The 13,743-nt window shown below is 41.4% G+C and overlaps 1 protein-coding gene and 1 long non-coding RNA gene across 5 annotated transcripts in view; one reads left to right on the top strand and one right to left on the bottom strand.

Annotated features, from left to right (window-relative positions):
- Positions 1 to 13,743, top strand: part of WIPF1 (WAS/WASL interacting protein family member 1) — a 125,374-nt gene that overhangs the window by 35,913 nt on the left and 75,718 nt on the right. The gene's annotated exons all lie outside the window — the stretch shown is intronic.
- Positions 7,652 to 13,732, bottom strand: LOC106508127 (uncharacterized). Its single transcript, XR_001304704.3, has 2 exons — positions 13,600 to 13,732; positions 7,652 to 11,603 (listed from the first exon to the last, which is right to left on the bottom strand). It is a non-coding gene; the product is annotated as an uncharacterized LOC106508127 (long non-coding RNA).

Below are 13,743 nucleotides of genomic sequence, written 5' to 3'. Positions count from 1 at the left end.
TAGTGGTCTTTTTATGAAGCAATAATTCAGTCTGAACTTTGAAAACCAGGGCATGACAGATCACAGGGCAGATCCTTTCTGAGAGGCTGTGTGGAGAAATCTTTATTCTTTCCAATCTACCTTTTCAGCCCAGCCAGCAACAGAGAAAGCTAGCTTCTGGTGGGTCAAAAGTCATATGCCTAGGTCAGGGGTAGCACATCCACAGCACATGTGATACCAGTCAGTTAGGCTGTCTCCGTGCACATATAAGTTTGCCATGATGGCCAGCATACATGAGTTCTCATGAAAGACGCCTGTTTGGCCATTTCTTATTGCCCATCCTTCCGAAGAGAGCCCATGGGCACAAGGAACCACGACAAAGATCACTGGTACAGGTATGACTAAAGATAGATTGGTTGTTTTCTACTTGTCAGAGATTTTTCTGTCTTGTCTGGACACCTTTCTCTCTGTTAAGAATATTGTCAGGAGGAGTCCTGTTTATGTTGAATCCTAGAAAGAAAACTGAAAAGCTAAGGAGATTTCACCTCTTTTGGCGTTATGATTCAGTGAAAGTAGAAGGTCCAAGAAGCACTAGTACAGAAGATCGTGGAAGGAAAGACAGAGGGAGTTTCACATCCAGTTTCACCTTAACATCTATAAATTAGTAGGCAGGTTAACTTAGAATCAGCATTTTTTATTTTGAAGTTCTGATTTTTTTGTGCACACATGGAGTGGACTCTATGAAACGTGAACTGGACTGTGGATTTGAGAATGAGAGATTCCTCTTGTTCTTTGTTGTTGCGAGGCAGTCATTTATCATTCATGCAGTAAACACCTGAGAGGTGCCAGGACCCTCGCTCGACCGCCCCCCACCCCAGCCTGCCCCCACCAACCCACACAGATGGGCAGGTGCGGAGCTGTGTAGCCAATGACTGGTCCAGTGGAGTGAGGGGGCGTGGCTCTGCTGGGAGGGTCTGGAAGGAGGAGACTGACCTTGAACCAAGGCCAAGGTTGGCATTACAGGAGACAGAACACCTCTCTCTGAAGTGCTTACTGACCTAAGTGTCAACCTTTACTTCAGAGACATACTGAGAGATGGGAAGTAATTTGTTTTGCTACATATTGTTCCAGATTTTTTTTTTAAGAGATGATAAAGCTGACTGTGTCATTAGCACATCCTCATGTGTTAAGATAGTCACTCACCCCTGGGTGTGTCTACCCACTTCTCCTTTCCTTTAAAAGGACCAATAATGTTCCCGACTTCCTGTCTCCTTTGGAGAGACAAGAAACTGTCACAGGTGCTGGACAACCATCAAAGGGTTCGCTTTTTGTTTTTATTTTTAACCTGTCTCAAATCTTTGCTTCATCAACTCAGCACAAGGAGAACACAAGGGTGGGACTGCCCAGAAGCAATCGTGGTTTATATCTGAGCCTTCAAATCGCCGCAGCAGTTTCTAAGCTGCTGTTATCAGGACAGGAGGAACCGTGTTGAGATGAAGATGTATGTGAAAAGAAAACATAAAGAATAAATAAATGCATAAGTAAATTGGAGTGGCCCACCAGTTAAGGATTCGGCATTGCTGTGGCACAGGTTTGATACCTGCCCAGGAACGTCTTCATGCCGTGAGCGCCGCTCAGGGAAATCAGGGCTCACCATGGTGGCTAATGTAGAAATTCCCTCTATTGAGAATTACCCTTCATCACTCTTTCCTTGGTTGAGCTCCCTATGAAGTGGCTGGCTGCTGTTTATGAGCCATTTTCATGTTTTATGTGAAAAATGTGTGTTTTAAAGACTGGCATCACACCACACTGGTGTGGCATGCCGGTGACATCACGGATTCTTGTCTCGCATCTCGGGAGACTCTGGGGTGCGCTTACTGTACGGAATGGTGGGTGAGGTGCCTGTCCCTGTGTATATTATTTTCTCTACCTTTCTCCTTCAAGCATAAAGAGTTGGATTTGTGGAAGTAAAATAGGCCTGTTACGCAACTGCGTACATGAGAAACCTAATTCCAAGATGTGTCAATGTGCAGTTAGCACAGTTTGGTTGTAGGTTCCTGTTTTGGTTTTTTTGTTTTGTTTTTTTACATTTGGATAGCAAATTAGGAGGCAAGACAGCGTATCATAAATGACAACCCAGGATGGTGGTGATGTTGCTTTGCTTTGTTTGCTTTTGTTTTTGTAATCTTAAATCCTTGCCTTTAGTCAAGCTAGGTGAATTATTTTTAAGTTGAATTTATACATTTAGTTGTATCTGACTTGTTATAACTTCTCTTCCCCCTGCGTATTTCTTAATACTTAGGAAGGCTTCATACTTGTAAAGTCTAGTTACTAAAAATTTCAGTGTATTTTGATGAATATTATAGGTCATGGGGGTAATTTTCCAATAAAAAGAGAAATATAATTTTTAAAGCAAAAACCATAATCAGCTCATTGTAATGGTCCCTTAACCCCTATTCTGCCTCCACTTCGATCATTGTCATTAATGATGCACAGGGTTCCTAAAGTTAAAATGCAATTTATATAAAATGTTCAGGGGAGTTCCAATCATGGCTCTGCAGAAATGAATCTGACTAGTATCCATGAGGATGCAGGTTTGATTCTTGGCGTCGCTCAGTGGGTTAAGCATCTGGCATTGCAGTGAGCCATGGTGTAGTTTGCAGGTGTGGCTCGGATCTGGTGTTGCTGTGGCTGTGGGGTGGGCCAATGGCTGCAACTCCTATTTGACCCCTAGCCTGGGAACCTATGCCATGGGTGTGGCCCTAAAAAGAAAAAACAAACAAACAAAATGTTCAGGAACCATATTTCAATAACACACTTATGTCTAGATGCAGAGATGTTGGATTATTTTTTGTGCATCCTTGGAAGTTAATTGGTGGATGCTATGTTGCTTTCCGTGTAGTAAGTGTAAGAGAGTGTGAGAGACGTGTGGCAGATATTTAGCAAATCACACCCTGTTTTATTTTAGGTACCTCCCAGGGCACCAACTTTATTTCTATAAGTTGCTTGAAAGCAAAGAAAATAATAGGTAATGACATATAAAATGTAGTGTTACTCCTTCAGAATCACTGTAATTAATAAAATCTTGAGAGAGATTTATCTTTTGAAAGTTTACCTCATTTATAGAATCATGTAGCTCAGCCCGTCTGTAGCCACTTTGAAATCAAAGTCATAATCCAGAAAATATGTGATAAATACATGTGGTTGAGTTTACTGTTGCTCAGCTGAATATGACCCACATTCTAATCGTAACCTGAATAAATCCTGAAACCTCACACGGTCCAGATTCTGCTCAGAGTGTCATTCAAAGAAAACATCAGAAAGCCAGAAAGCCTCGAAGAGTAACCTACCTCTCTCATCTATGTTTTTCTAAAAGGCATGACTTTAAGGCATTACACTTCATGCCACGTAAACAGTTTCTCCAAAATTCTGTGTTGCCATCTGCCCCTCTCCCTGCATTCATGGCCACTGCTACACCTGTCTGTCTTTCTCATCCACATAGTTTTTCACTGGCTGTGAAACGTTAATCTTTTGAAAAAAAATGAATGGAGATATAATTCACAAAGCATTTTCCTCATTTTCTGATCAGACATAAATACATCAACTCTTCCAAATTTAGAAACATAAATGCTACATCACTTCCTGGCTTAAAGTATCTGTATGGACTTCCTATTTTATTTCCTGGATGGACTTTGCCCCTCTAGGATGACTGGGGGACCTGTAGCTCCACTGGCCCTGATTTCTGAATAGCTTTGATTCCCTGCATGCCCAGCACCCTCAGAAAAAAAGCCCATTGCTTGACTCTGATTACATGTCTTATGATATAATTAAAATTATAATAAAATTTCCACCTATGAACATCAACAGTAGCCACCATTTATGTACTGCCCTGGCTAAAATCTTTGAATGCAGTGTCATACTCAGTATTCAGAAGATTATCTCCATCTTATAGATGAGTAAATTGGGACCCAAAGAATAAAAGTAATTCACTGCAATTAGGAAGTAATGGATCTGGGATTTGAACCCAGGTAGTTTGATTCCAGAATCCTTCCTTTAAGGAGTGACATGGATTTGTTTACCAGTTCTGCCCTATTTTATATGCTGTTAAATGTAGAAGGGAGGGGTGCATCTGAGTAGGAAGATTGTGCAGATAGGCTATTAATTAGCTGTTCTCTTGGTCCCATGGTATGTATGCGTGTGAGGAAAACACAAATCCTGAATCAGGGCTACAAATCTGCATAATACCCACTCACGACCTCTTCCAACACCAGTGGCTGGCTTTTGAATTGTTTATATTGCCTTGTATTCTTTTCTCTATTCAGCCTAAAAGAAAGGAGCAATAAATAAATATGTGAGAGACTCTTGGTCCTCAATACTCTTTACTACCTCCTGAGTTCTGTACCTATGAGGCTTCTTAAAACTCATCCTGGGTAAATGGCAAAGCTTTCTGTGTGTCCCTAGGCAGTCTTTGTATGAACAAAGGAATTTGCTCTATCCTTTCAATGTTTTGATCAACCACAAAGATGAATGAGGGCCCTAGTTATTTAGGATTAAACTGCATGGGATTGGAAAGGGCCAGTTTGGTTGTTGGCATCAGGCCCCATAGTATGTTGGAGAAGACTGCCTCTGCGAGGTAGGGCTCTGGCTTTGAAGATGGCTGGCCAGAAGGCTTGGTGATTCTGGCTTAGATTACCTTACAGTGGCATAAACAACTGTACCAGAGTGCAGTGCATCCACAAGAGAACTTTCTTGACCTTTCATCTTCTTTTTAGCTGTTCCAAAGGCTCGGGAACCTGGTGCCTGGTATCTTTTTGCATGATTGCTAATGAGGAAGGCCTTTGGCATGACATCATGCTCCAAAAATCTCCCAGGGTCAGTGTAGAAACAATTGCTCTGGGGTCCGGCTGGACTGTTTGACCTACATTGTGAAGGACTGACTGCCAAGGGTGTGTCTTACTGCAGTTCCTCTCTGCACGGCTGCCTGTGCTGTGCATGGGTTTAGCTTTCTCTGATGCAGAAGTTTTAGTGCATATTAGAAATGACAGTGGACTTAGAGTCAGAAGCTTTGGGTTTAAATCCCAGTTCTACCACTTATTTACTTGTTGGAAAAATCCCTTCGACTATTGGAATCCCTTAGTCTTACCTTTTGTATTATGAGAATGATTTTTTTTAAATTACATCATAAAACTGTTTATGTGATTAATTTTTAAAATACGTTAAAACAAACACTCCTTAAGGTATTTTATCCCTTCTTTGTGGTCCAAATTAGGATCTCAGTCTAGGAAATTGTGAGTTAACAGCAGGTCTTCAAACAGTTGCTGTACCTTTATTCCTGTTCCTTCCCTACCACTACCCTGGAATTCTCCATGACAAATTAAACACAGAATTTGGTTAACCTTTAGTCAAAGACACACACAGATAGAAACACATACAAACAATACTTCCTCAGGTATTTTATGGCCAGAATTTCTCCTATCACTCCTGCACTGATATCAAAGCTTTAAAAAAGTGGAAACCATCTCATTTTTAGGGGGAAAAAAAAAAGAATGGATTCTTGTGAATTACTGTGCTTTCTTAACTAGATATTAAGAAATTCAGGAAGTTCCTGTCATGGCGCAGTGGTTAACAAATCCGACTAGGAACCATGAAGTTGCAGGTTCGATCCCTGGCTTTGCTCAGTGGGTTAAGGATCCGGCGTTTCTGTGAGCTGTGGTGTAGGTCACAGATGCAGCTCGGATCCCGAGTTGTTGTGGCTGTGGTATAGGCCGGTGGCTACAGCTCTAATCTACCCCTAGCCTGGGAACCTCCATATGCCTCGGGAGTGGCTCAAGAAAAGGCAAAAAGACCAAAAAAACAACAGCAACAAAAAAACCCAAAAAACCCAGAAATTAAGAATTCTAGCCTCTGAGCAGATCTAAACAACATCATTTTCTCGATTGGATTCCTCACCTCTTTAGAGGGTATGTTTACATTCTTGTGATCTTACTGTTGTACTCTTACCTAATTTTAGCTTAGATTTCTCAACTGATGATGACTTCCAGTGACTGGAAGTGAGGTAGCAGGAAATTTACCCTAACAGCCTCCCTTCTACAGATAGCTTCTGCCTATCTCTGAAGTGCCTGCATGTCTTAAGAGTCAAAAACTTGCAGAAATATTCTTCAGGATGTTCCTGGCTATACCCCAGCCACTAGGTTCTTGACTGCCGGTCTACCCCACACTTAACCACATGATTTGTGAGAGCTATAGCCAGTCCTCATTGTAGGAAAGAAGTGAATGGAGACCTCGCCACATACTCTTTTAGAAAGGTTTCTAATGTGTATAATGGCATTCCCCCCGCAACACACACAATTTATTATTGTTGTTAACGTGAACCTACCATTAAATTTCCCCAAACAGTGAATTGACCTTACTAATTAACAGGGTCCTGCTGTGCAGTCCCCTGATGTACACCAAGAAAGGTCACATGTATTTGATTTTGAGAGAAATGTGTAGGTAGGATTTCTAAACCGTTAGATATTAAAACACACACAGAGCTGGGGTAGAGGGTACTACAGCAATAAAAACCATGATCAACGAGCAAAGGTCAAGAAAAGGGGGAAAAAACAAGAATAAAACCTATAGCAGAATACATGTGATAAAATAGCAGGAATAAGATAAACATATAGCAATAAATGTGATTAGGTTAAATTCCTTTATTAAAACTAGTGACTCTCAGATTAAATAAAAAGATAATATAACCAAAAGCTATCTTTAGGAGTCTTTGTATACCAAAATTACACAGAAAGGAAGAAAATAAAAGAATAGGCTGGAGATAGACTAGTTCTAAAAAGCATAGCATTAAATGTGAAGAGAAATTATGGATGAGACATAAAATAATATATACATAAGCCAAACAAGAAGATTCAATAATGATGAAACTGTATTTACTGAACTTTTAGTGTTGAATTAAAGGAAAATCTGTTAAGAATATAAGAAAAAGAAATCAATTAAAAAATTTAAAAAACAAAATTTTCCATAATTATAGTGGGAGAGATTAACAAAATGCTTTGAGAATTTTATCAAGAAGGCGAAATTAAGTAGGAACAGAAGATTTTGAATAACATCGTTATCATTATTAACCTAACTCAACAAGTAAATCTACATTTATTTTTTAAAAAAGACCATGGGTCATTTACAAAAACTGACTACAAAGAAACTTTTAATCTCAAAAGCAGATGCGCTGGCTATTATAAGAACATAGCATTGAAAGTTAACATGAGAGGGCTCCTTCCCCCACCTCCATTCAAGTACTTGGAAACTAAACTGCAATCCTTTTAAATAATTCTTGGATGAAAAAGGAAATCGCTGCTGTAACCATAGATGATGATGATGATGATTATTGTCTTTTTAGGGTCACACTTGTGGCATATGGAAGTTCCCAGCCTAGGGGTTGAATCAGAGCTGCAGCTGCCAGCCTAACATCACAGCCACAGCAAGACCGGATCCTTAACCCACTGAGCAAGGCCAGGGATCGAACCCATGTCCTCATGGATACTAGTTGGGTTCTTAACCTGCTGAGCCACAATAGGAACTCCCCATAAACTGTTTTTAAATGGACAGTGAGAATATATTGCATTGAACTGTGTGGGATTGGACCAAAAATATAGTTAGATTTAAAGGACTGAAAAGAAAATAAGTTTGTAATTTAATTTTTATTTTTTAAATTTTATTGAAGTGCAGTTGATTTCCAATGTGTTAATTTTTGCTGTACAGCAAAGTGATTCAATTATATATATTTCCTTTTTCATTCTCTTTTCCATTATGGTTTATCACAGGATATTGAATATAGTTTCCTGTGCTATACAGTAGGACCATCCTATATATAATGGTTTGCATCTACTAATCTCAAACTCTTAATCCTTCCCTGCTTGGCATCCACAAGTCTATTGATGAGTCTGATTCTATTTCCTAGTTATGCTCATTTGTATTGTATTTTAGATTCCACATATCACATATCATATGATATTTGTTTTTTTCAGACTGACTGACTTCTCATAGTATGATAATTTCCAGGCCCATCCGTTTTGCTGCAAATGGCATTATTTCATTCTTTTTTCTTTTTTTTTTATGGCTGAGTGGTATTCCTTTATATATATATACGTACCGCATCTTCTTTATCCATTCATTTGTTGGTGGACATTTAGGTTGCTTCCATGTCTTGACTATTGTAAATAGTAGTGTTATGAATGTAGGGCTATATGTATCTTCTCAAATTATAGTTCTTTTTTTTTCTTTTTAGGGCCACATCTGCGGCACATGGAAGTTCCTAGGCTAGGGGTCAAATTGGAGCTTCAGCTGCCAGCCTCTGCCACAGCCAAAGCAATGCCAAATATGAGCCGCATCTATGACCTACGCCACAGCTTTCAGCAACGCCAGATCCGTAACCCACTGAGCGTGGCCAGGGATCAAACCTACATCCTCATGGATACAAATCAGGTTCTTAACCTGCTGAGCCACAGCGGGAGCTCCAATTTATAGTTTTATCTGTATATATGCCCAGGAGTGGGATTGCTGAATCATATGGCAACTCTATTTTTGGTTTTTTGAGGAACCTCCGTACTGTTTTCCATAGTGGCTGTACCAATTTGCATTCCCACCAACAGTGTAGGAAGGTTCCCTTTTCTTCACACCCTCTCCAGCACTCATTTGTAGACTTTTTAATGACCAGTCTGAGGTTGTATCTCGTTGTAGTTTTGATTTAGATTTTTCTAATAATTAGCAATGACGAGCATCTTTTCATGTACCTACTGGCTATCTATGTGCTTTCTTTGGAGAAATGTCTAGGTATCTTCTGCCCATTTTTTGATTTGGTTGTTTGTTTTTCTGTTAATGAGCTTTATGAGCTATTTGTATGCTTTGGAAATTATAAGCTTGTAATTTAAGAAGCTAATAAATGAAAAAACAAAATAAAGCATCAAAATAGGGGAGGGAAATTATGAAGTTAAATTATTTACCGTTATTAGAAAAATTATGAATTTTTCCTAAGAAGAAAAAAAAATGGCAGTAAGGCAAGTGCAGAGTTAATAGGAAAGTTGCTGGAATGAGGCTGGAAAACTGAGTCGATGGGATAAAAGACACTGTCCCTGTCCTCATTGTCACTTAGGTTAGGTTGAGGTGAAAAGTATGTGCAAAATATAATTAAGGAATAGGACTGTAGTCCATAAAGTGAGTTATAGATGCTATACCATCTACAGCAAAGGCTCTGAGTCTTTGGCTTCAAACTCATCAAGGGGTCCTGGACAGACTATAGTCTTTCCAACCTGGCTACTTACCTGTGAAGTGGGGATCACAGTATCTACCTCACAGCATTTCTGTGAGAATTAAATCAAAGTACTCTGGGCCTTCTGTATTCACTGATGCAGAACCTCAGATACGCAGGGCTGACTGAGCATCTGCAGATTTCAGGGTCTCTGGCGGGGTTGAGGGGGCTGTCCTAGAACCAGTCCCTTGCAGATACCAAGGGACAGCTCAGTGCACATGTAAGGGCTGCCTGAAAAGTCAGTGTGCCATCTCTTGTGGTCACCTCTGGATGCTGGTGTAATGATTAGGGCTCTATCCATATGTGGGACAGAAAATAGTGTTTAGAGTATCCAAGTTCTACTTGCCTGGATGAAAAGATTGGGCATTTCACCTGTGACTTTTCATGAAATATGCCCATGCTGATTGGGTGAACTTGTCTCTGTCCATTAAAAGAAAAAAATCTATAAAGCATGACACTCCCAAAGCAGCAGCCATTCATGAGTGCCCCCGCCACGGAGAAGGGAATGGCCAGTTTGCCATTCTGTCATCAGATGGCTTCCCCAGGTAGGAAAGATGGGGCCAAGGAATCCTTCCTGATCTGCTTCTGATCCATAAGCACGTTTATTCCTCCTCAGTAAGAGTGAAACATCATTCTTGCAACCATGGGGTGTCAGCCTTAGGCTCTTCAGGCATGATGATGGATTCTGAGATCTTGAAAAACTGGCATGGTTGGAGTTCCCGTCGTGGCTCAGTGGTTAACGAATCCGACTAGGAACCATGAGGTGGCGGGTTCGATCCTTGGCCTCGCTCAGTGGGTTAAGGGTCCAGCATTGCCGTGAGCTGTGGTGTAGGTTGCAGGTGAGGCTCGGATCCTGTGTTGTTGTGGCTCTGGCATAGGCCGGCGGCTATAGCTCCAATTCGACCCCTAGCCTGGGAACCTCCATATGCCTAGGGAATGGCCCAAGAAATGGCAAAAAGACAAAAAAACAAAACAAAACAAAACAAAAAAACTGACATGGTAAACATAAAGGGAATCAATTAGTAAACCCATAATAAACTGAAAAGAACTTAACACTTGATGAGAATTTGGGGTTTGAGGTAAAGTTAGAATGTTTCAGAGAGTAGGTAAAAATCTGCAAGTGCTACTCATGAAACCACTTTAATCAAATTATTTCTGTTCAGTGGGGGAAAAATCAGTGAAAATAGTTAAATGATGTCTATGGTCCAAATAAGAACTAACTGACTGCTCTACTTCCTTTGTTCCCAAGATGCCATCACCTGTAAAGCGTACCATCAAATTTATGACAGGTCAGGAGGTGTGGGAAAGGACATGATAGTAAATGTATGCTTTGGTTGCACAAGTGTTAAAATATCAAGGAAAAAAGCACTGTGAACACAAACATACATCTTGGAATTAAGGAAATGCAGAATTTCAGTGGTGCTGGTGTTTTGGTGTTTCCTTGCTGGCAGAAGATAGAACTAATTTTATAAAAGCAATTTTTAAAATGTTGATTAATACACAGGGCAGCCCTAATGAAAATTAAGGGCAAATAGAAGTTTTCTTGGGCCCATAGATTTGCTTTCTTTCACTCTCTTGTAAAGACAAAAAAAAAAAAAAAAGTTTAGGCAGTTGGGGAGGCAGTAAACATGATGAGCCTGGAACATATTGTAGGGCCAGCTAATAATGAAAAGCTCAAAAACCAACACCAAAAAAAAAAAAAAAAAAAAAAAAAAAGGAAAATATCAAAGGAGCACAGGAAGCAACTGAAAGAACTCCTGACAGCCAAAGGGAGAACAATTTGAGCAACAAAATCAGTAAAATAGTGTTGAATTATAACCCAGAGTGTAAAATAAATGAGTCCATACGGATATAAATGATTGAAAAAATTGCTAAATGGGGAGAAGAGACAAATCTTGCATGCAGAAGAATTCAAAAGAATTTATATAGATGCTCCACCCTCAAGCTTTTCCTTCCGAAGTATATGGTGTGGAAGGCGCGAGGAGCAGCCCTCCAGTAGAGAAAGCTGTCAGACACTGCCTAAGGAGATCAAGGCCACCATCAGCAGGATTAAATTACCTTGAAAGTATATCTGCTTGATAGGATGTGATTAAAATGGCACTTGACCTCTGCAGTCTTCCTCCAAATAACCCATCACCCTGTCTTATCATGAGTAAAACATCAGACAAATCTCAGTTGTGGAACATTCCAGAAAATACCTGACCGGTGGTACTTATAACTGTCAAGGTCATCAAAACCAAGCTAAGTCTGCGAAACTGTCAAAGCCAAGAGCAGCCAAAGGAGGAGACTTGATGACAAAATGTAGTATGGTGTCCTGGATGGAATCCTGAAACAGAAGCAGAACATCAGGGGAAAACTAAGCAAATCTAAATAACCTCTGGTCTTTAGTTAATAATAACGTATCGGTATTGGTTTCTTAATTGTTAAGTGCCTGTAAGCTTTTAATAGCGGGGAGATTGGATACAGAATGGGTAGGAACCCCACTATCTTCTTGATGTTTCTATAAATCTACAACGGTTCTAAAAGATAAAGTCTATTGAAATTACTTTGGAGTTCCCATTGTGGCACAGAGAAAACAAATCTGACTAGTACCCATGAGGAGGCAGGTTTGATTCCTGGCCTCGCTCAGTGGGTGGGGGATCTGGTGTTGCTGTGAGCTGTGGTGTAGGTTGCAGACGAGGCTCGGATCCTGCATTGCTGTGGCTGTGGTGTAGGCTGGTGGCTACAGCTCCGATTTGACCCCTAGCCTGGGAACTTCCCTAACTTCCATATGCTGTGGGTGTGACCCTAAAAAAAAAAAAAGAAGAAGAAGAAGAAGAAATTATTTTAATGCCTAAACAGAAAAAAACATTTCATGGGCAGCAGGCCAAGTTAAGGATTTTAAAGGAAAATTATAAAGCATTTTGTTGAGACCTTTAAAAATTCCACATAAAGCATGGCTGAAGTAGAACATATGTAACTGCTTAGTTGAAAAAAAAATGGAAGTGGCAGCTTAGCCCAGAATGTGACACTTCTAAACACATTCAAATGGATTCATTATTTATCATCGACAGAGTATTTTGTTTTTTCAAGAGGGCACAGTTTTACCATTATTCCTATTTTAAAGCAATGCCATGCTTTTAGCCGTCTTGACTCAACTGGCTAATCTAACTGTACAGTTCAGTCAGAAAACCAGGCATCAGCTGTCAAAATGGTAAAACAGTTATGTATGTTTTCAAAGCCAGAAAAGCAATCATGTGGTGAGACTTCAGAGTTTTAGTGTTGTCCAGAGTCCTGACTCCCAGGATTCGTTTCCTTACCCAGTGTTCTCACATGGAAAACTTCTTTGGGGAATTATAGGGTAATATTTTCAAGACTTGGAACCGTGAGCTTGTCTACAGTTACCTTTTTGAAAACAACAACAACCAAAAAATCCCTTTAAAAGCATTTTTTAAAAAAAGAACTACGCGGGCGTTGCCAAATAGAAACAACTTTGGGGTTTCTGCTCTGAGGCAAGTGGTGCAAATTGCAGAATATTCCCCTCTGTCCAGGACATCGTTTTTCTCCCACACACCACTTCCTACATCCACAGATCCCAATGTGTTGGACCTCCAGAAAGCAAGAGGAATTCTAAGAGGAGAGGGGAGGGCGCTGACCACAGAACCAGCTAGAAATGGCACCCCTGGGCTTCTTGCTTGGTCCTGCCTCAGCTGTTCTCCAGGCCTCCCCTGTGTTGGGGGCACACAAGGGCACTCTCCCTGTGCTCTTGCCAGGCCAGCACCCCCCCCGCCAGGCGTCCCCCCATCATCCTGCAGGGAAACCAGAAAGCTGGCAGATTTGGGAGAGCAGGAGAGGGAAATTATCTGCTGTTTATTTGTATCTGCCATTTGGCCTCAGGAGCAGAGAGCTCTGTGGCTTTGTTTGCTTCAGAGTTAGGGTACACCGTCTGACAGCAGGACGAACCAGACTGGATGTGAACCAGACTGTGCCAGGAAACTCAGGGTGAGGTGCATAAACGTGCTCGTCGGTGGTGCTGGCGCCCTCCAGAGAGGATCCTGGGGACACCCTGGGTGCAGCGCCATGGCTGCCCTTGCTCGGCAGTCCTCAGGGCGGTAGCACCCTGGCCTGTCCTGGGGACAGGACAGTGCCCAAGCCCCAGGCTCCTCAGTGAGCCATCCACCCTTCTCAGCCGCTGCCCCAACCCCAACCCCAAGACGGGTGGCCTGGAGCTCAAGAGTCTCTGTCTTCCCCCCACCACCCCCGCTCCATGGAATCAAGACCCGGAGCCCAGACATTACTGCTCCCCCCACCCCACCCCCCACCCAGGCTTCTGTCCTCTTTACCTGCGCCCTAAGGATGCCTGAAGCCGGCGGGGGACCTCTGTGGGGACACAGCTATTTCTTCAGGCGCAGGGTTAGCCCAGCGTGAAGCAGGCAGGGAGACGATCTTATCACATGCTTTGACCGCTCCTTGAACGAGTCGAGAAG

This window comes from Sus scrofa, chromosome 15, assembly GCF_054392235.1.
Source record: "Sus scrofa isolate SSC_HxYL_T2T_F1_AM1 chromosome 15, Sscrofa_HxYL_maternal_Yorkshire_Landrace_v2.0, whole genome shotgun sequence".
NCBI lineage: Eukaryota > Metazoa > Chordata > Mammalia > Artiodactyla > Suidae > Sus > Sus scrofa.
The sequence above is the reverse complement of the archived record's forward strand: the minus strand, read 5'-3'. Positions and strand labels throughout refer to the sequence as shown.